This window comes from Leucoraja erinacea, chromosome 15, assembly GCF_028641065.1.
Source record: "Leucoraja erinacea ecotype New England chromosome 15, Leri_hhj_1, whole genome shotgun sequence".
Lineage (NCBI taxonomy): Eukaryota > Metazoa > Chordata > Chondrichthyes > Rajiformes > Rajidae > Leucoraja > Leucoraja erinaceus.
The window spans coordinates 29103650-29127511 of record NC_073391.1 but is presented as its reverse complement, the minus strand read 5'-3'; the positions used below and the strand labels follow the sequence as shown (position 1 = coordinate 29127511).

Below are 23862 nucleotides of genomic sequence, written 5' to 3'. Positions count from 1 at the left end.
CCCGCTTGGGGAACGCCGTTCCCCGCTGTGTGACTCGTTGCAATGCGTGTAGCGATATGACACGCATGCGTGGAAGCGGGCTTCTTCACGAAGTCACTCACGTGACTCCGAAGTAAAATCATACTTCTACAGTGCACTAAAACATAATTTTAATAAATCAAATTTCAAAAAGCTCCTACCCTGGGAGGGGGGACACCCTTCTTCCACACCCTCTCCCCACTCAGTTGCTCCACTCCCTCACCGGGTGCCCCCAAGGCCAGTGATCAGTGATCGCACAGCCTCCCCCCTCTCAAAAATGCTCCAATCCAATTTAAAGCATATATATTGCATTCAAGTGTAAGTTAAAAGACTAGCTACAGTATGCACCATATTGCACAATTTCAAGCTGAAAAATGCAAATGTTCTGTACCAGATGTTGCTGGTGATAGGAATATGAAGTTTTCAACCATCTCTATTTAGGCACAGTCAATGTACACTGGGATGTGCGTGTGTACCCCTTCGCTTCCTGAAGTCGATCACTAACTCCATTGTCTTGCTGACATTGACATCCATGGTCCCAATCTCATCCATCCCATATCCAGCTCAGGATATTAAGCAAAATAAAGTTGGACCTGGGTCAATGATTGGATTACCTTTCTGGCAGCAGCCAAACTTATTTTAAATTGGTACATTAAGCCAATTGAGCTTTCAGAGTCATCCTTATGATGTAAAAGAATAACTTAGTTTGTTACCTAAATATAAAATAATTTATTATGATCCATGTAATTAGAACTAATAAACCAGAAAGAACAAGTGTAATATTAATGACCACTGTTCCCTGACTCTTCCTCTGTCTGTCCTTTATGGCACATTTAGTTTTAACTTAGTTTCAGAAATACAGTGTGGAAACAGAACCTTCGATCCACCGAGTCCACGCCGACCAGCAATCATCCCATACACTTGCACTATCCTACACACCAGGGGTAATTTATAATTTTATCAAAGATAATTAACCTACAAACCTATACGCCTTTGTGTGCTCTCCCCACATCCAAAGGCATGCAGGTTTGTAGGTTAATTGGCTTCTGTAAATTTTCCCTAGAGTGTAGGATGGAACTGGTGTACGTGTGATTGATGGTCGGCACGGGCTCGATGGGCTGAAGGGCCTGTTTCTATTGTATCTCTAAAATCAATTAAACTAAAGAAAGAGGATGTGGTGCAGGAAACATAATGAGCAGTGCGTGGAGCAATAAGCTCCCATTAAAGCAGTGTGATAATGAGGAGAGATCCTGTTCTCGTGATGTTGATGGTATTGAAATAGGGATAACTTGGCTCTTCCCCTTCAATATAGTGTCAAGGAGGTGTTTATGTTAGATAAAGCCCTCTGCTTCATACCTTCCCTGAAAGATGTATCTTCAATGGCTCAGTTTTCCCTGAATTCTGATCTGAAGTGTTAGCCAAACTGTTCTTCTCTTGTATAAAGCCGCACGAGATAAAATGGATATCACAAGGTAATGGATTGGAATGAATTTTAACGGAAAGGGCACGAACTATAAAAGGTGAAGAGATACTGTACATAATAAAAACTGACAAGAACATATTTTTGAGTCCGATTAACAATTAATGATCTCGGGCATTAACGATTAGATAAATACCATCAGCTTCATTCTTGTAGTTTATTCTGAATCGGTTGCAATGTTTGAGAGGGAATTCGATAAAGATAAAGATAAATATTAACAGGCTCTGAAGAGCAAAGCAAAGGTTGTGGGATTGGAGTGGACGGTACTGCTCTACCTCCTGCACGAACATCAAAGGCCCAGTGACCATTCTCTCTGAGGTGTTCTGCAGACAGAATGCCAATTGTCTCTTTAGTTGTGTTTCATCCTTTCTGCCGCTTGGCTCCTGCCAATGTTACAAATCTTCCCTGATATGAAAGGAAGACCAGAACAAATCACAGCCACCAACAAATGACCAAGAAAGTGTACAACCCATAACGGACCTTTGTTGACTGGAGAAGAGGTGATAAGGAAAGGCTGCAATGATGTGAACAGTGGAACTAGTAGGATGATTAGTGTGGGGAAGGAGGGAGAGAGGGAATGCAGGGGTTACTTGAATTTAGAGGAATAAACGTTGATGGCGCTGGATGGCCGAGCTAGTCCACGGTCCACGGCGGGCGTTTCCTCTGTCGTCGGACGAAGGGTCATCCAGAAATCCTCCACCTGGGTAGAGAATTCCAAAGACTCGGTACCTTCAGCAAGAAAAATGTTCCTGCATTGTTACTGTGTGAATGAATAGGACAAAATAGAGAAGGCTTATGGTTTTGAGATATGAAGAAAGTGTACAGTTAGTTGATTCTGAAGAAGGGTTCTGACACAAAGTGTCGCCAATCCACCATCTCCCACTGATACTGCCAGACCTGCCGCAGGCTTACAGTTCTCTGGCCAGCTTATATAGTGTCTATTGCACAAATCGTGCTAATTATTCCATAAGTTCCAGGAGCAGAATTAAGCCATTCGGCCCATCAAGTCTACCCCATCATTCAATCACCTTTCTCTCTAAACTCCATTCTCCCCATAACCCCTGACACCCTTACTAATCAATAATCTGTCAATCCCCTCCGTAACAAATACTCAATGGTGGTAGGATTTGGTGGCAATGAATTCCACAGATTCACCATCCCCTGTCTAAAGAAATTCCTCCTCATCTCCTTCCTAATGGTGCTTTCTTGTACTTCCGGCCGCGCTGGTGCCAGCAGCCTCCACCTACAGCCCGGTATCTTTTTGTTTTTTTGTTTATTTTGTTATGTAAAAGTGTGTTTTTTTGTGTTTTTTTGTGTTTTTATGTGGGGGAAGAGGGCACGGTGCGGGGGATACCGTCCTTCAGCCGCTTCCTGGTGAGGACGCGACTATTATTCGGGTCGCGTCCTCCCCCCCCCCCCCCCCCCCCCCCCCCCCCACAGCGGCCTACCTACCTGGATTGGCGCGGCCTTTCCTGCCGGGATCGACCGGAGCTCCAGCAGCAGCGGGACAGCGCTGGAACATCGCGGGGCTGGCGATGCCTTACCGGGGGTCGCCGTCTGGAGCCCGGAGTGCTGGACTTGCTGCACCTACATCCTGGAGCTGCGGTTTGCAGAGCTCCCAACGCGGGCGGCACTGATTACAACGCGGGGTCCTGTGACTCTGCCCAGCTCGGCCAGCGGACTCAGGAGCTGCAGACTCCGGCAGCGGGAGGCGGCTGATCAGAAGGTCCGGGCCGCTGAGGAGGAGGCTGCTCACCGTCGGGGTTCGGCGTCGGCGTTCCACCAGCCCGGCGTGAGGGCCTGAACATCGGGCCACCCGGGGCGGCGACTGCAGGTGCTCGGAAGGCCCCGACTACGGATGGACACGGAGGGGAGGCTGGCTGGACTATGGTGCCGTCCGCACCTGGGTGCCATTTGTGTTATGTTGTGTTGTGGACTTTTTGTGTTTGTGCTTTTGTTAAATTCTTGATTCGATTTCAATTTTATTTTTTTTAATATGTTTTATTATTTATTTATTATTTATTTTTATTATTTTTCTTGTGATGATTTTTTTTTTTAACGATACTGCTGTACGGGAAATTCATTTCGTTGTCTCAAAGTGAGGCAACGACAATAAAATTTGAATACAAGAATACAATTAATGCATCTAATTTCTCAGCTACGGTGGATGATGCCATTTCGTACAAAGCTCAAAGCAGAGAACCACATAGTGGGCAACATCTTTAGGCTTATTGTGTTATATACACACACCTCCTCTTGCAACCAGCTGCAGCAGCTTCCATGCTTAACTAACAGCGGTTACTCTTGGCTCAACATTATCCTGACAGTTATAAGTTATGAGGCACTGCCTGAAACCTCTGAAGATGTTTTAAGGCAACTGTACATCAGCGTATTGAAGATAAGTGTTCCAGCCTAGGTTTCTCCGGTATTTCATATCAGCCTCACACAAAGACACTTAACTGCCTTCAAGTGCACTCCTCCGCAATATTTTTTGGAACAAGTACTCACCATTAAAAAAAAGATAGAGGAAGTGATTGGACACAGGAAGTAGCTGAGCCTAGTGTTAGAAAGTGGAGTTACAAGGGCAGCGCGGTGGCGCAGCAGTAGAGTTGCTGCCTTACAGCGCGGGTTCGATCCTGACTATGGCTGCTGTCTGTACGGAATTTGTATGTTCTCCCAGTTACCTGTGTTAGTTTAGTAACTTATTAACTCTTACATGTGGTCATCAATGCTCGTTGGATTCCTTTCTCATGACCGACATGTGGGGGGTAATTAACAGCAGCCAATTAATTGATCAATTTGTATTTAAAAAGTGGGAGGAAACAGGTTTAGTTTAGTTCAGAGATACAGTATGGAAATAGTCCTTATGGCCCACCGAGTTTGTTCTGACCTGTGATCCCCGCACACTAACACTATCCTACACACACTAGGGACAATTTACAATTTTACCAAGCCAATTAACCTACAAACCTGTACATCTTTGGAGTGTGGGAGGGACTCTGACCGCCCGATGAAACTCTGTGCAGACAGCACTTGTAGTCGGGATCGAACCAGGGTCTCGAGCGCTGTAAGGCAGTAATGCCCCTGTCCCACTTAGGAAACCTGAACGGAAACCTCTGGAGACTTTGCGCCCCACCCAAGGTTTCCGTGCGGATCCCGGAGGTCTTTGTCAGTCTCCCTACCTGCTTCCACTACCTGCAACCTCCGGCAACCACCTCTAACTTCCGGGAACCGCACAGAAACCTTGGGTGGGGCGCAAAGTCTCCAGAGGTTTCCTAAGTGGGACAGGGGCATAACTCTACCAATGGCACCACTGTGCAGACTTGTGGGATTTTTTTATTCGCCAGCGAGATAATCTTTGGCTGAATTGAATCTGACTGAAAAACATTTTCCTGATGGTTTGTCATTCTACAACTCAAAAAGCTTGGTTAAAAACAAGGAAGATACTGGGATGTGTTTGAATTCTAGGAGCATGAACCTCGACACCTCTGCGGGCTGGTGTGAAAGTCAGTGTTTTCTTGACAACACAGAAAGTGTTGGTGACAAGAAACAAAATCCTGACCACAAAGCTGTGAGATGCACAGCGAGAGCTGCAAGCACCGCAAATGTTTTTAATATCAAAAGTCACTTATAGCCTTATCAGTGTACAGAAGGGCAAACTTAATATAAATTTTGCGTTTAATATGAAATTTTTCTTGCTTAATGGCACAGCATTTTTTTGCTCTCTGTGATGAAAGCAATTTTTCTCTCATTACATCAGTGATTTAGGAAAAAATTGCCTTGGTAACAAAGGCGGTTTCTCTCCCATCTCAGGTTTGACGGCAACAAAAATGATTAACCAGGCGGGATAGTTTTCCCCTTTCAATTCTCAATTTAAGGTGAGACGGGCAATGTTTAAAGAAGATGTACAAGTCAAGTTTTTTTTACACATAGCATGGTGGGTGCTTGAAATGTGTGGCTGGGGATGGTGCTGGAGGCAGGCAGAGCAGTGGGATTTGCGCGACATTTGGATAGACACATAGATATTCAGGAACTGGAGGGATGTGGATTATATGGACAGAGTTGTGTTGATAAGATGATAAGACCCAATGTGAAGAAGGGTCCAGATCCGATACGTCACCTATCCATGTTCTCCAGGGATGTTGCCAGACCCGCAATTGGTGTGATATTTTGTCAAGCAGCATCTTCAGTTCCTTGTTTCTACAATCCTAATTGCTCCTTTAGTGTAGACACAAGGAACTACAGATGCTGCTTTACATTAAAAAAAAAGACACAAAGTGCAGGAGTAACTGAGCGGGTCACACAGCATCTCTGGAGGACATGGATAGGTGATGCTTGCGGGGCGGGACCCTTCTTCGTACTCCGACATGTCGCTTATCCATGTTCAGCAGAGATGCTGCCTGACTCCAGCACCTTGTGCCTTTTTTACTCCTTTAGTTGTGGTGTTTCTAAATTATAAATTGACCTGTAAATTGCCCCTAATATGTAGGATGCGAAACTTTGATAACATATACCTAATGTACGGGAAATTGATGGTCGGCAAGGGCTCGGTGGGCTGTAGGGCCTGCTTCTACGTTTTATCTCTAAACTAAACTATAAACATGCATGTATATATTTATATTATAGTATATGGACACATTGATCTGTTTTGTAGTAAATGCCTACTATGTTCTGTGTGCTGAAGCAAAGTAAGAATTTCATTGTCCTATCAGGGACACATGGCAATAAACTCTCTTGAACTTAAATTAAACCTGGAGGAAGCCCACATTGATGCAGGGAGAGCGTGCAAACTCCACACAGACAGCACCCGAGGTCAGTGTCAAATGTGAGTTGAGGGAGCTGTGAAGAAGCATCTCTAATAATCATACCATGGTGCAAAGAAATTTCTCAGCATCTCAGTTTGAGGTGGCCAGCTTCTTACTCTGAATCTGTGGCTACTTAGAGAATGTTAGGGTGCTATGAAAAATGTTGATAGTACCAGTTGGAAATATGAAACATTATTCTATAAATTTTAAGAAAAAAAAAATCCTATCAGTTTTTCTTTGGTTGCAGAAATTGCAAGTCACTGTAAATATCACCGATTCCTGATAGCGCAAGAGCATAAATAAGGGGTTCTTTAGATAATGGCCAGGCAGATACATAATGGAAATTTCTTATGCTGAACTCTGTTGAATATAATGTAACCTCCTGAGAATTATAGATAAGTTGAATAGCTTAGAAATTCCGCATGTGTTGTCAGTTGGATCTGGAAACCAGACAAGGAAATTGCAATGCAAAGCTTTTTCTTCTCTCACTGACGTCCTGTGACACTGTAGTGGTTATCTCACACCAATTCATAATAACATGATTCTAAAGGAGGAGAACGCAGATGCTGGAAATCTGAAATTAAAACAGAAAGCGATTTTTTAATCAGCAGGTTACGTTCTGCTTGCCGAGAGAAAAACAGTTAATGCCACCTCTCAATCTCCATTTGGCAAGTTAAAATGTTAGCTCTCCACGGATACTCCCTGAACATTTTTTTATATTATCTATGGCAATTATTTTTCATTAGTTCATGTTATAGGAGCAGAATTAGGCCATTTGGTCCATCAAGTCTACTCTGCCATTCAATCGTGGCTGATCGATTTTTCATTCTCAACCCTATTCTCCTGCCTTCTTCCTATAACCCTTGACACCCGTACTAATCAAGAATCTATCAATCTATAATTTAAAATATCCATTAACTAGGTCCCCACAAATGATAAATTCCACAGATTCACCACCCTCTGACTAAAGAAACTCCTCCTCATCGCCATTCTAAAGTTCCTTTTATTCTGAGGCTAGTGCCTCTGGTCCTAGACTCTCCCACTAATGGAAACATGCTTTCCACATCCACTCTATCCAAGCCTTTCACTATTCGGTAAGTTTCAATGAGGTCTCCTCCTCATCCTTCTAAACTCCAGCAAGTACAGGCCCAGTGCCGTCAAACACTCATCATATGTTAAGCCAATCATCCTGAGTTTCATTGGTTGTATTACTCATTATCACCTTCCCCACAACCAACAATGGACAATTGTGGGCTCCACCTTTCCTTGATCATTATTACCTTTTGCATGTCTTTCATCAATTTGTTCTATGTACCATCTATATATTTTGTTTCCCTTTTCCTTAACTCTCAATTTGAAGAAGGGTGTGGACATGGAACGCCACCTATTCCTTTTCTCCAGAGATGCTGCCTGACCCGTTGAGCTATTCCAGCTTTTTTTGTGTCTATCTTTGGTGTAAACCAGCATCTGCAGTTCCTTCTTAAAAATCCAATTTTGTGTCCTTTTCTGTGTTTCGTGTTTTTTTTTAATCATGATTCAGACCCACCAAATTGTTCCCCATTCAGTGATCAAGGAAATAGATGATTGAAGGTACACAAAAATGCTGGAGAAACTCAGCGGGTGCAGCAGCATCTATGGAGCGAAGGAAATAGGCGACGTTTCGGGCCAAAACCCTTCTTCAGACTGATGGGGGTTGGGGGGGAGAAGGAAGGAAAAAGAGAGGAGGAGGAGCCCGAGGGTGGGGGGATGGGAGGAGACAGCTCAAGGGTTAAGGAAGGGGAGGAGACAGCAAGGGCTAGCAACACTGGGAGAATTCAACGTTCATGCCATCTGGACGCAAGCAACCCAGGCGGAATATGAGGTGCTGTTCCTCCAATTTCCGGTGTTGCTCACTCTGGCAATGGAGGAGACCCAGGACAGAGAGGTTGGATTGGGAATGGGAGGGGAAGTTGAAGTGCTGAGCAACCGGGAGTTCAGGTAGGTTATTGCGGACTGAGCGGAGGTGTTCGGTGAAACGATCGCCCAACCTCCGCTTAGTCTCCCCGATGTAAATCAGCTGACATCTAGAGCAGCGGATGCAGTAGATGAGGATGAGGGAGATACAGGTGAACCTTTGTTGCACCTGGAACGACTGCTAGGGTCCAGTTTCACAATAGATAATTGAATCCTGAAGAAAGGTCTCGACCTGAAACTTCACCCATTCCTTCTCTCCAGAGATGCTGTCTGTCCTGCTGAGTTACTCAATCCTTTTGTGTCTATCTTAATTGAATCCTTTAACTCCATTTGGTGACCCACCCAAGGACAAAGAAACCATCTCAGTGCCTATTTGTGTCTGTGTCTAATTTTCCTGGACTGTGAATCTAATCTCTACACCTTAATTAAAGTTTTGATTTCCTATTTTACAAAACTGTCAGAATTTCTGATGCACACTGGAATCTATGCTTTGTGACCTATCCCACACATACAGTGAGTCGATGCATACAAAGGAATCAGTTTGTTGAGTGCACACTCATAAGCATTTTAAGTGTTCTATTTCTAGCGGTGCATTTCCAAGCATTTAAAAAATATGAGGGAAAGAAAATAGGCGTTCAAACAAGATTGTTTTCTCTAGAACATTGGAGGCAGAGGGGAGAGGTAGATATAATGACAAGAGATGCAGATAAGGTAGACAGTCAAAACCATTTTCTCATGGTGCTAATTTCAAAGACTAGAGAGCATAGCTAGAAGAAGAAAATGGAGATGTGCGGAGCAAGTTCTTTACACAGAGAGGGGTGAGGGGCTGGAACGCATTGCCAGAGGTGGTGGTGGAAGCAGATGCGATAGTGGTGTTTAGGAGGCTTTTAGATAGACACATTGATGTGCAGGGAATAGAGGGATATGGATTGTGTGCAAGGGGATAAGATTAGTTTAACTTGGCATCAGGTTTGGCACAAACATTGTGGGCTGAAGGGCCTGTTCATTTGCTAAAGTGTGCTATGTTTTAAATTCTAAATTTGTTCAGCTCTGCTTTTTTTTTAAGGGGAACAAAGAAAGCATTAGAAACCAACATGCAGGTCATATGCCTCAGAATATTGTATCTCATATAACTTCAGGTTCCTCTTAGTCACCCTGAAGCCTGAGAATAAGTCCAAGGTGAGTGGGATAAAGTTTAGAGTAGATGTGTGGGAGCAAGTTATTTGCAAATGAGTGTCTGGAATGTGTTGACGGACATGATATTTACGAGGCTTTTAGATAGACTCAAGGAAGGGTATGCAGGGAATGGAGGGATATGTACCTCGTGCAAGCAAAGGAGATTAGTTTATATTAGAATCATATTCGGTGTGGACATGTATCCCTATATATTCCAGCCTAGAGCTCGGACAATCCACAATTTTCTGCTGCCCTTCTCATTGAAGCAATTCATCTCAAACTGACCCAAGCCATTTGCATAACAGTATAAAGTAGCAGGTTGGATTTGGTCCCACTTTGCCTATGTGGCAGTGTATTTAATGTGTGCGTGTGCCCTCATGTCACTGTAAATAATAGAGGCCATTTAAATCCAACACCGGATTAAGAAGCTCTTGTGATGCAACTAATCATCAGTTTTATACGCTGGATTTTACTTTGACGACATTGGAAAGGAAGATTAGAGTGATTGCAAACCATGCGGACAACCAGACCATCCTATCTCCAGACTGAACATGGAAAGGAACAGCACAGGAACAGGCCCTTTGGCCTACAAGGTTTGTGCAGAATATGATGCCAAGTTAAACTGATCTAATCTGCCTGATGATCCATGTCCGTCTATTCCCTGCATTTCCATGTATCTATCTAACAACCTCTTAAATGTCACTATCATACCTGCCTCCACCACCACCCCTGGCAACGTTCTCCAAGACCCCATTACTCTCTTGGTAAAAAAACTTACCCGGCACATCTCCATTAAACTTTCCCCCTCTCACTATGGCCTCTAGTGTTGGACATTTCCACGCTGGGGGTCTGTCTTCACTATCTATGCCTCTCTGGAAAGTAGTTATAATCCACTTTGTAAAAGCTCTGCCATAAGTTTAGCCATTCATTATTTTAGAATGAATGATTCATATATATACGTAGAACATGGATCAGTTCTGGGTTCGATCCTGACTACAGGTGCTGTCTGTATGGAGTTTGTACATTCACCCTGTGACCACGTAGGTTTTCTCCGGGTGCTCCGTTTCCTCACACATGCCAAAGATATGCAGGTTTGTAGGATAATTGGCTTCTGTAAATCGTCCCTAGTGTGTAGGATAGAACTAGTGTATGAGGTAATTGCTGGCCGGCGCAGGCTCGGTGGCCGAACGGCCTGTTTCCACCCTATATCTCTAAAGTAAACTAAATTTGAGATCGCGACCTGAAACATCACCCACTTCGTCTGTCCAGGGATGCTGCCTGACCCACTAAGTTACTCCAGAATTTTGTGTCTATCTTCAATCTAAACTAAACTAATATTGCTTTAAATGAAGACATGAATAAGCCACAATTGTAAAAAATGAACTTTTGAAATCAGTCCAACGAAACTCCAGTGATGTTCAGTGGTCTAGAGTAGGTGTTAATAGGCCGGCAAGAAAAGATGAGGGGTTTGTCTCTGCGATGGCTGGCCAGTTAATTCATTTTCTGGCGCTTCTCAGCTCATTGCTTTCCCTGTGTCTCCGTGTGTAAGCTCATTGCATTTTCAAGACATTCATCTTCCCGCATCATCAGTGACCCTGGGTCAGGAACCAGGAGAACAAATTATCAGCTGTAGTGGAAATCACAAGTGCGTGTTGTAAATATGTGATTTTATTGCTTTCTGCTGAATCCCTGGATATTGAAAAATATTCTGCCTTATATGCCGCAGGATTTACACCCACATCTCCCTTCTGCATCTTCTAAAGTCACAGCACTATAATATCGTTCCAACAGACCGCAGACATGATGGTGAAAAATTTGCTCAGTGATGGTTTTGAATCGACTCCAGAATTTTCAGAAATGCAATATTTAAAATATTTAAAATAATGCATTTCTGTATGCCTAATCAACATCTAGGGCGTAATAACGCAATTGCAGATTGGTGTTTTCTAGTCACTTAAAAATGCGGGCAGAAATTTGTTCTTACCAGACTGCTGCCGTGATTAGAGGGTTTCAGCGACAGGGAGAGGTTGGATAGACTTGGATTGCTTTTTCTGGAATGTTGGAGATTGATCACTTGATAAAAGTGCAGCACGGTGGTGCAGCGGTAGAGTTGCTGCCTCACAGCACGAGACCCAGGTTCCATCCTGACTATGGGTGCTGTATGTATTGAGTTTGTACAGTGCCCTCCATAATGTTTGGGAAAAAGACCCATCATTTATTCATTTGCCTCTGTACTCCACAATTTGAGATTTGTAATAGAAATAAAATCACATGTGGTTAAGTGCATATTGATAGATGTTAATGAAGGCCAATTTTACACATTTTGGTTTCACCATGTAGAAATTGCAGCTTTACTTTCCGGGTGCTGCAGTTTCCACCCATATTCCAAAGATGTGCAAGTCTGTAGGTTTATTGGCTTGGTGAGAGATTGCAACCTTCACGCGGTCCACCCTGTTTCAGAATGTAATCAACCTGGCGTGCACAAACAGAAGATCAAACAGAACAAGTTGTCTTACAACTTTAGGCTGTGCACGCCATACGCAAGAAGAAGAAGGCTTCTGCAAATTGGCCCGAGTGTGTAGGATAGAACTAGTGATTGCTAGTCGGCATGGACTCGGTGGGCCGAAGGGCCTGTTTCCACGCTGTTTCTCAAGTCAAGTCAAGTCAAGTCAATTTTATTTGTCACATACACATACAAGATGTGCAGTGAAATGAAAGTGGCAATGCCTGTGGATTGGGCAAAAACAGAACAGAATCAGTATTTACATGTTAGAATTTTTAAAAGAAGACATAACACAACAGGAAAATAGTACAGTAAATTAGTCCTTGGTGAGATAAGAGTTTACAGTCCAAATGGCCTGTGGGAAGAAACTCTCTGTTTTCACAGCATGACAGCGGAGGCGTTTGCCTGACCGTAGCAACTGGAACAGTCCGTTGCTGGGGTGGTAGGGGTCCCCCATAATGTTGCTGGCTCTGGATCTGCACCTCCTGGTATATAGGTCCTGCACGGGGGCGAGTGTAGTTCCCATAGTGTGTTCGGCCGAACGTTCGCCTCTCTGCAGAGCCTTCCTGTCCTGAGCAGAGCTGTTCCCAAACCAGATTGTGATGTTACCAGACAAGATGCTTTCTAAGTCAAGTCAAGTCAAGTTTATTCGTCACATACACATACGAGATATGTAGTGAAATGAAAAGTGGCAATGCTCGCAGACTTTGTGCAAAAAACAAACAAACAAACAACAAAACAAACTACAAACAGAATGGAACAGAATCACATATTCTTTTACATATTAAATATTGTGGGCGGAAGGAAAAAGGGGGAAAAAAAAAAAAGCAGTAGAGTGGTACAGTAAAGTTAATCCCTGGTGAGATAGGAGTTTACAGTCCTAATGACCTCTGGGAAGAAACTCCTTCTCAACCTCTCCGTTCTCACAGCATGGCAACAGAGGCGTTTGCCTGACCGTAGCAGCTGGAACAGTCCGTTGCAGGGGTGGAAGGGGTCTCCCATGATCTTATTGCTCTGGAGTTGCACTTCCTGATGTATAGTTCCTGCAGAGGGGCGAGTGAAGTTGCCATAGTGCGTTCGGCCGAATGCACTACTCACTGCAGAGCCTTCTTATCCTGGGCAGAGCAATTCCCAAACCAAATTGTAATATTTCCGGACAAGATGCTTTCCCCAGAGTAGATGCACTGAAGGATCCTCAGAGAGACTCTGAATTTCCTCAGCTGCCTGAGGTGGTAGAGGTGCTGCCTTGCCTTACACACCAGTGCGGGTGGCAGTGTGTGTTGTCCATGTCAGATCCTCTGTGATGTGGACTCTCAGGTATTTAAAGCGGCTCACCCTATCCACAGTATCCCCTTTTATCTCCAGTGGCGTGTACATCCTTGGATGTTGTGCCCTCCTAAAGTCCACAATCAGCTCCTTAGTTTTTGTGACATTCAAGAGGAAGCTGTTGTCCTGACCCCAGAGTGCCAGATCAGCCACCTTCCCCTAGTAGGCCTTCTCATCATTATCAGAGATCAGGCCCACCACCACAGTGTCATCAGCAAACTTGATAATGGAGTTGGAGCTAAACCAGGCCACACAGTCATGTGTGTACGGGGAGTGCAGTAGGGGGCTAAGGACGCAACCCTGGGGGGATCCTGTGTTCAGGGTGAGGGGGTTGGATGTTTGTCTCTCCATCTTGACCACCTGGGGCCTAGCGGTGAGAAAGTCCAGGACCCAGGCACACAGGGGGGTTTTCAGCCCCAGTCCCAGCAGCTTCTCAGCAAGTCTGGTGGGGACTATGATATTGAAAGATGAACTGGTCAATGAACAGCATCCTCACATATCCCCCCTTCCGGCTGTCAAGGTGCGAGAGAGAGTGGTGTGCAGATCCTGGGAGACCGCATCATCCGTGGATCTGTTCGGACGGTATGCGAACTGCAGCGGGTCCACGTTACGAGGGAGGAAGGCGCAGATGTGGTTCTCTAATTTTTAAACTAAACTAATATGTAAAATTATGAGAGGCATAGATAGGGGAGACAGTCAGAACCTTTTTCCAGAGTGGAAATGTCTAGAGGGCATAGCTATAAAATGAGAAGGAGAAAGTTTAAAGGAAATGTGCTGGACAAGTCTTTTACACAGTGTGGTGTGGGCATGGAGCGCATTGCCACGAGTGGTGGTGATGGCAGATACGATAGTGGCATTTAAGAAGCTTTTGGATAGGCAAATGGAAATGCATAGAATAGAGGGATATGGATCACATTCAGGCAAATGAGATCAGTTTAACTTGGCATCATATTTGGCACAAACATTGTGGGCCGAAGGGCCTGTTCATTTGCTAAACTGTTCTATGTTCTAGGTTCTAAATTTGTTCAGTCATGCTTTTATTTTTTAAGGGGAACAAATAAAGCAGTAGAAACCAACATGCAGGTTATATGCATATGAATAATGTCATAAAAATATTGCATCTCATAAAACTTCGGCTTCCTCTTAGTCATCCTGAATCCACTGAGCCTAAGAATGAGTCTAAATGAGCATCCTTAGCTCAAGATAGGACCTATTTTTGGAAATGGCCCCTGGCAGTGTCCCATACAACCGTTTCTATGGTTTATTTTCAGTTTTGGTACAACATATCATAAAAATGGAGTCATCTTATATTTTAACATCGCTCGGGTAACAGAAAAACTAATTTTAGATGAATACCGGTAAGGCCAATCATTCGATGATAATTTTAGGGATACTGAACCAATTGGAACATTATATTCAGCTCATTGTAATTGGAGTTTTTCACCGAAGGGCAATGAGAGCGGGTTTATTCAGAGGCTTTAATGTACATTAATGTGACAACCAGTTCTCAGCTAATATTGGAGAGACGTTAGCCACAAACCACTCCAGGGAACAATGGAGGAATTAAGAAAGCATCACCTGTCTGGTTTATTTGATAAGACTGGCATGATGTAATTGTAACAAGAGAGGATAGCAAAGGTCAGATAAAAGTAGTAGTGTTTTCCATGTGAAAACAATGCAATTGTTTGTTTTCACCTTCCTGGTGAACTTTGATTCTTTTCCAAGAAGATCTTGTTCTGACAAGGCTAACACTTAAGAGTCCTTAAGATAGACACAAAATGCTGGAGTAACACAATGGGTCAGGCAGCATCTCTGGACCCATTGAGTTACTCCAGTATTTTGTGTCTATCTTCGGTGTAGACCAGCATCTGCAATTCTTTCCCACACATGTATAAAATGTTATTGGCTACGTTGTTAAGGCGAAACTGTGAACTGCAGATAGTGCTCCACTGAATGTAGATGCAAACAACCTTTAATACAGCGTTCTGGATAGTCTCATCACTCCAAGATTCTTCTGGATTGACTTTTAACTTTGACTGTAATTCATATTTTTCTCACTCTGCTCTTCTCGATAATTTATACTTTGTCATTAATTTCAATTCATAATTATAGCCTCAACGGCACGGCCTAGACAAAATGGAATCTCCATTGCAAATTGCTACCTATAAACATGGCATCTTAATCTTGTGGCTGAATACTCCCTTGTGAATTGGCTATAAAAGTGTGAATTTCCAATTGAACATCAGCCCGTTAAAAAAGTGCCTTTTGCCATGATCTGTGTGTATATCTCATGAGTAATGCAGTGACAAACTCAGTATTGAGTATAGAAGTTGGGAGGCCATGTTGCAGTTGTACAAGACGTTGGTGAGGCCACATTGAGTAATACAGCTTGGAAACAGGCCCTTCGACACAACACGCCCACACCGTCCAACATGTCCCATTAACACTAGTCACACCTGCCTGCCTTTGGCCCGTACCTGCCTCAACTACCTCCTCCAGCATCTTTTTCCTTACACTCACTGCCCTTTGTGAAAAAAAGTTACCCCTCGGGTTCCCATTAAATCTTTCACCCCTCACCTTAACCCTGTCTCCTCTGGTTCTCAATTCCTTCCTCTGGGCAAAAGTGTGCGTTTATCCAATCTTTTCTTCTCATGATTTTGTACAACTCTATAAGATCATAAGATCACCCTTCATCTATTGACATTTAGAGAGTACTGGACTAAGTGGGCCCTGTCACACAGTAGGCTTGGTCCCCCAACGCAATATTCCACCACTCACCCATAGACCCCAACTGCATAGGTGCACCTCAATTCCCCTTATCCCTCGCACTTTCTCCCCTTCCCCTTCACCCTCCCTCTTCTTTCCTCTCTCCTCCTCCCCTCCCCCAATCCCCTCCTCACCTCTCTCTCCCTCTCATTTCCCCTCAGTCACCCTCCCTCTCTCACTCCATAATTCCTCTCCGCTCCCCACCCCCCTCCTATCTCTCTATCCCGCACTCCTCTCCTCCCCCTATCGCCCCCACTGTCCCTCCTCACCTCCCCCACTGCCCTCCTCTCCCACTATTCCCTACACCCTACCTCCCCCACTCCCCCCCCCCTCCTCTACTCCCCCCCTACTCCCCCTCCTCCCCCAAGATCTCGAAGTTGCCGCTCCTCTCCCTTCCTGCATGCCCCAGAGGAGCATCAGTCGTTGGCGCCCTCACAACCAGGCCTCAGCTACGGCTGGGTCGGGCCGGGTCAGCGTGTGAGTGGGGGGAGAACTCTGAGAAAAGACAGGGGAAGAGCCATGAGGAGAGAGGGGTATCACGAGGGAGGGGCAGGAGCCAGCGAGGCGGGACCAGAGGTGAAGGGGCTGGAGCTGCGGGGAGTTGCGATGGCGCTGCGTTTGGGACTTACAGCAGGCATTGGATGCTCTCCTCCGCCGGGATCAGATTCACCGCTTTCTGTTTGGCGACACTGCCGCGCCGGGCCGTGCAGGGCCGCTTTCCGGTCCCTCTGAAAATTGTGTCCGGTTGGAGATCTCCGTTGGCCTCCCTCAGCTCCAGTAAAGACGCGATGGCTTAGGAAGAGGCGGACAGTCCCATGAAGTGGCAGGAGAAGAGACCAATCCACGCAGTGCTGACTGGCAGGAGAGGGGATCGATCTGCGCACGGGCGGTTTTTATGATTTTTAAACCTCACTAACTTTTATATTATTCCATCGATTGGAAGAAAACTGTTGCACTTGCAGCACAGGAGAACGGTGAGTGAGCTGGCAAAAAAATTGTAGCGCTATCACGTACCATTTCTGCGCAAATAGAAAAAACGCACAAACTGGAAGAGCACAAGATTAGAGCTTTAGTTATGTATAGGGTGGGTGGGTAGGTAGGTAGGTAGGTAGGTAGGTAGGTAGGTAGGTAGGTAGGTAGGTAGGTACTGCAGATGCAGGTTTAAACCGAAGATCGACAAAAAAAACTGGAGTAACTCAGCAGGACAAGCAGCATCTCTGGAGAGAATGAATGAGTAAAGTTTTGGGGCGAGACCCTTCTTCAGATTATCGTGTTCAGCCTTGATCACCCTATTATAGGAAAGATGTTGTTAAGCAGGAAAGGTGCATAGAAGATTTATGAGGATGTTGCCTGGATTCCAGAGCCTGAGCTATAGGGAGAGGTTGGGCAAACTGGGATTATATTCCTGGGAGTGCAGGAGGATGAGAGCTGATCTTATAGCTCACAAACCCTTAAAGAGAACGTGCAAACTCCGCACAGACAACACCCAAGAACAGGATCGAATCTGGGTCCTTAAAACAAGATAAAAGCTCGACCACTTTGCAGATTATTTTTGTTTTGTTTTTCCAGTTTGTTACAGAGTAGACGGATCAAAACTGCTTCCACATCTTGCTAAACAGCTTTGAAATAATTGGAGATTTTAATTAAAAAAGTCACCCGGAAGGAAGAGATTTTTACTGAATCTTTTGCCACAACATTGATTGTGCAACCAGAAAGGATTGAGGAACTATATTTAATACCAACTTTTAGATGTGAGGAGGAGACTTGCTGGAAAATGAAGAAGTATATTGGTCCAGGAGGATCGAGGAGGAGCGAGGTGATTAATTAAAGCCTTCTTCCTGTGCTGTATAAGTCTCTCAAGGCCACGTGAACTTGCACACTGCTATTTTTTTACAGCGTGTACACAGTGAGAGCAGGCTCCCCATTGAGACATGAGTTCTAGTTACATCATCTATTTTCTCCAGTGAACCGATGTTACTGTGTTTCTCTCATCCATCTGCCAATCAGTCGTGAACTGTGCGAATAAAAGACAGACAAAGCTTTCACTAATGGGCCTGTCCCACTTAGGCGATTTTTCAGGCGACTGGCAAGCGGGCGGAGCGCTGTCTGAGTGAAATTCACGCGGTGCAGGGCCAATGTGATACAGACACACACCGCGAAGAACAGGAAACATAGAAACATATAAAATAGGTGCAGGAGTAGGCCATTCGGCCCTTCGAGCCTGCACCGCCATTCGATATGATCGTGGCTGATCATCTAACTCAGCATCCTGTACGTACCTTCCCTCCATACCCCCTGATCCCTTTAGCAACAAGGGCCACATCTAACTCCCTCTTAAATATAGCCAATAAACTGGCCTCAACTACCTTCTGTGGCAGAGAGTTCCAGAGACTCAGCACTCTCTGTGTGAAAAATGTTTTTCTCATCTCTGTCCTATAAGGATTTCCCCCTTATCCTTAAACTGTGACCCCTTGTCCTGGACTTCCACAACATCGGGAACAATCTTCCTGCATCTAGCCTGTCCAATCCCCTAATAATTTTGTAAGTTTCTATTAGATCCCCTTTCAATCTTCTAAATTCTAGCGAGTACAAGCCGAGTCTATCCAGTCTTTCTTCATATGAAAGTCCTGACATCCCAGGAATCAGTCTGGTGAACCTTCTCTGTACTCCCTCTAAGGCAAGAATGTCTTTCCTCAGATTTGGAGACCAAAACTGTACACAATACTCCAGGTGTGGTCTCACCAATACCCTGTACAACTGCAGTAGAACCTCCCTGCTCCTATACTCAAATCCTTTTGCTATGAATGCTAACATACCATTCGCTTTTTTCACTGCCTGCTGCACCTGCATGCCTACTTTCAATGACTGGTGTACCATGACACCCAGGTCTCGTTGCATCTCCCCTTTTCCTAATCGGCCACCATTTAGATAATAGTCTGATTTCCTGTTTTTGCCACCAAAGTGGATAACCTCACATTTATCCACATTATACTGCATCTGCCATGCATTTGCCCACTCACCCAGCCTATCCAAATCACCTTGCAGCCTCCTAGCATCCTTCTCACAGCTAACACTGCCCCCCAGCTTCGTGGCATCCGCAAACTTGGAGATGTTGCATTCAATTCCCTCGTCCAGATCATTAATATATATTGTAAATAGCTGGAGTCCCAGCACTGAGCCTTGCGGCACCCCAGTAGTCACTCCCTGCCATTCTGAAAAGGACCCGTTTACTCCTACTCTTGGCTTCCTGTTTGCTAGCCAGTTCTCTATCCACATCAATACTGAACCCCCAATACCGTGTGCTTTAAGTTTGTATACTAATCTCTTATGTGGGTTGGCGCTGTAATTAAGACGGTGAAAGCACAGTGTACGGGAAGGGTCACGTAAGTCCTTTAAAAGATGGGGGGAGAAGGAGTGGAGACAACTTTTAAGAAGCCAGAGATACACAGCTGTGAAGCTCGGCGGACATGTAACATTACCAGTCAGTTATCCTTGGTTCTGAAAACTACTGCTTATGTTTGTTTTTACCAATGAGCCAATGTCATTCATCAGTCAGCACCGACTCCAACTTATGAGAACCTACAACAACTTTCGACCTCCTGGCAAACCACTACCACTACACCTGCGGCATGAGAATTCTTGCTATTCTCCATGGCGGCCTCATTCTGGTCACCGCTAATTTTCAACACGTTGAAAAATTTGCGACGGCCATAATGAGGCCGCGACTAGTTCCCAGAATGCGGGAACTACTCACGACCATGAAGGGGATTACCCGGCAACCACCTGCGAACATGTGGTGACCATGTGGCAACCGCAGTCGGCTAAAAAGTCGCCTAAGTGGGACAGGCCCATTAAGGTGAGGGTTTGGGCTACTCATGGCCAATGCTGAAAGACATAAGCAGCCAAAAAACAAGACCGCTCATAACCAACAGCACGTACTGACATCCGTGCTATCGTTATATTTGGGTAGGGAAAACTGCAGATGCAGGTTTACACTGAAGATAGACACAAAATGCTGGTGTAACTCAGCGGGTCAGGCAGCATCTCTGGAGAAATGGAATAAGTGCTGTTTCAGGTCAGAACCCTTCTTCAGACTGAAAGATGGAGGAAGCCAGAACAAAATAGGCCTGTCAACCGATAACCTCCAGTGGACTCCATAATGGCCCATTGTTGGCTGGGGAAGATGTGCTAACAACAGGAATATAAGGATGCAAACAGTGGAATTAGTAGAACGACTAAGATGCAGGACTTATTTGAAATTAGTGAAATCAATGTTCATACCGCTGCGTTGTGATCTGCCCAAGCGAAATATGAGGTGTTGTTTCGCCATTTTTTGTGCGACCTCATTCTGACTGCGAATCAGAGAGAGGTAAATTGCAGGAACAAAGCCTCATATTTGCTAGGAGAGGATGGGCAAGACAAAGTATGGCAGGTAACTGGTGAACACAGGCAAGGTGTGGGGGGTTGATGGGAAGATAGTTGGATAAAGGCTGGAGAATTGTGAAGCGGGGGAAGGAATGTCGTGGAAGGGAAGAAATAGGTGTGAGTCTAGGTGGGGCACAGGGAAGGTGGGTGGTGGGTGGGGAATGGGAGGGGGAGAAGGGGGTGGAAGGTGTTGTGAGAGGTTACTTAAAATTGGAGAAATCAATGTTCATACCGTTGGGTTGTAAGCTCCGCATGCAGAATATGAGGAGCTGTTCCACTTGTTAAGTGTTAAGGAAAGAAGAACTTCCTGTTTAATTGATTGTGGTTCCATTGACCCAGGTGTTGGTTTTGACACAACCAGGTAATTCTGGCACTAACGTGAGGCTGACTAATCTGCTTCATTCCCAATGTAATAACAAGGAACTGTAGATGTTGGTTTATAACAAAGATAGATGCAAAATGCTGAAGTAACTTAGCAGGTCAGGCAGCAGCTTTGGAGAAAATGGTTAGGTGACATTTGGGGTCAGGATCCTTCTTCAGACGCAATCTTCAATTTTCAAATTCAGACTTCAGACAGAGTCTAGAAAACGGCTTCAGTCCATTTCCCCCCTTGGTTACTGATGCGACTCTCATAAGTAGATGCGTACTGTACAACTTTAATATGAAGTTCTATTCTTTAACTATGTGGTGGCAACTACTGACTATCCTCTGCATAATTGGATCTCAGGTCTTGGAGACCTGCTCGAACGACATTGATGGAAGACCTGACATTCACTGCCTGCTATTATTGTTTACTATCCGTCAAATAACATTCATCTTGCTGCTGTCCGCTGTCGCCATCCGGTCTGGTTTGGAAGGAGAGAAAAGGGCCTCCAAGTTTAAGTTTAAGTTTCAGTTTACATTTATTGCCACATGCACCAATTGGTACAGTGAGATTTGAGTTATTATACAGCCATATGAATAACAAGACCACAACACACGATAGAATTTCACATGAACATCCCCACACAGCGGAATCAACGTTTTCCACTGTGAAGGAAGGCAATAAAGTTCAGTCATCTTCCTCTTTGTTCATGCGTGTTCGGGGCCTTTTGAACCCGCCGCTACGGCGGCCTGATGTTCAGGCCCTCTCGCCGGGATAATCGGAACTCCGACATCGGAACGGAAGAACATTCTCAGCGGCTTGGAGTTTCCGAATCGACCACTTCTTACCAGAGACCGCAGCTCCCAAAGTCTCCAGGCCGCGCTGGGCGGAGATTCAACGCTGGCGGATCACAGGACTCCGTGATGTTAAAGTCTGTGCCACTCGCGGCTAGAAGGTCCGCAACCACGTTGTTAAAGCAGCAGGCCCGACACTCCGGAGCTTCAACACGGCGATCCCCGGTAATGGAATCGCCCGCTCCGCTATGGTAATTCAGTGCTGCGCCACTGCTGAAGCTCTGGTCGTTCTCCAGCAAGAAAGGCCGTGCCAATCCAGATGGTAGGCCATGACCCGGAGAATAGACACATCCTCAATCAGGAAATAACTAAGAAACGGATTTTCCCCTCACTCGCCCCATCTCCCCCACATAAAATGACTAAGAAACCTCCAAAAACATTGTTTAAAAGTATGTATTTGGAGGTTTCTTAGTCATAGACTAAAAATAACAAAAGACTAAAAAACAGAGAGACTGTAGGCAGAGGCTGCAATTGTACAGCGCCCCTAGTGGTAGCTAGTAGTTATTCAGTTCACCTGATAACATTTGTCAAGTCATATTCATGCAGCATGGAAACGGGCCCTTCAGCCCATCTTGCCCACTCTGACCAACATGTCCCAACATGTCCCACCTGCCTGTGTTTGGCTCAAATCCCTCTAAACCTGTCCTATCCAGGTTTCTGTTTCTTAAACGTTGCGATAGTCCCTACTTCAATGACCTTCTCCAGCAGCTCATTCCCTACACCCATCACCCTTTGTGTAAAAAAGTTACCCCTCAGATGCCTTTTAATTATTTCCCTTTCACCTCAGGGACTGAGCTATAGGGAGCGGTTGAGCAGGCTGGGGCTCTATTCCCTGGAGCGCAGGAGGATGAGGTGTGATAGAGCAGAAGGAATAGAGTCTCTTGCCCAGAGTAGGTGAATCAAGAACCAGAAGTGAAAAAGATTTTACAGGAATCTAAGGAGTACCATTTACACACAACGGGTGGTTGGTGTATGGAACGAGTAGGTAGTAGAGGCAGGGACTATCGCAATGTTTAAGAAGTAATTAGACGGATATGATAGGTTTGGAGTAATATGGGCCAAGGTGGAACTCATGTAGATGGCCCATGTTGGTCAGTGTCAGCAAGTTGGGCCAAAGGGCCTGTTTCCACGCTGTGCGACTATGTCTCGGGAACATGATTACAATCAATGACTCCACGACTCTGTGACTCTATGCTGCCTGATCTGTTGACTATTTGTAGACTTTATGTTTTTAACCATCGACGCGTTGTAGATGTAATGTATTATCTTGTGCCTTGCGCTCCCCATTGAGGTTGCTCTAACATCTGATGAGCATTCTGCTTTCTTCAACCCAGATTGACGCCAAAGCTAAAGGCAGCACTAAAAGCCAAAATATCTCTTTTGCAATTGTCCTGTCTTTAAAATAACTCGACATCTTAATAGCGTTCGAAATTAAAGGTGTTACACCCTTTCCAGGAATCTTACAGTCTGTAATTTTGAGAGCAATTAAAGGCCAGGGAATAACAGAACATCCGGCACTGTGTCAATTGTTCTTGTAGATGTAACTGTGATCTCTAAGTACAGCAAATTGATTTGTCATTGCAAAGGAGACTATTCAGCCCATTAGGTTGATGACAGCTCTGCAATGGGGCTTTCCACATTTGTCTCACACTCCCAGTTTCCTCCTTAGAAAGGAGATGAGGAGGGATTTCTTTAGTCAGATGGTGGTTAATCTGTGGAATTCATTACCACAAGTGGCTGTGGAGGCCAAGCCATTTGCTATTTTGAAGGCGGAGATTGACAAATTCTTGATTAGTACCGGTGTCAGGGGTAATGGGGAGATGGCAGGAGAATGGAGTTGAGAGGGAAAGATAGATCAGGCATGATTGAATGGCGGAGAAGACTTGATGGGCCAAATGGCCTAATACTGTTCCGGGAGCTTATGAACAATGAACTTCCGGACATAAACATAGATATTGAATATTAGAACACAGGAACAGGCCCTTCAGCCCATGATGCTAAATTTAACTAACCCCATCTGCCTGCATATGATTACTCATGGATGGTGTGATTTGTGATGGTCGATAGCACACAAAACAATGTTTTACATTGTATCCAGAACAAGGGGTCACAGTTTAAGGATAAGGGGGAAATCGTTTAGGACCGAGATGAGGAAAACATTTTTCACACAGAGAGTGGTGAATCTCTGGAAT

General features: G+C 44.9%; 1 protein-coding gene across 6 annotated transcripts in view; it reads left to right on the top strand.

Annotated features, from left to right (window-relative positions):
* LOC129704093 (VPS10 domain-containing receptor SorCS1-like) overlaps positions 1-23862 on the top strand; it is a 678236-nt gene that overhangs the window by 308681 nt on the left and 345693 nt on the right. The window lies entirely within an intron of this gene.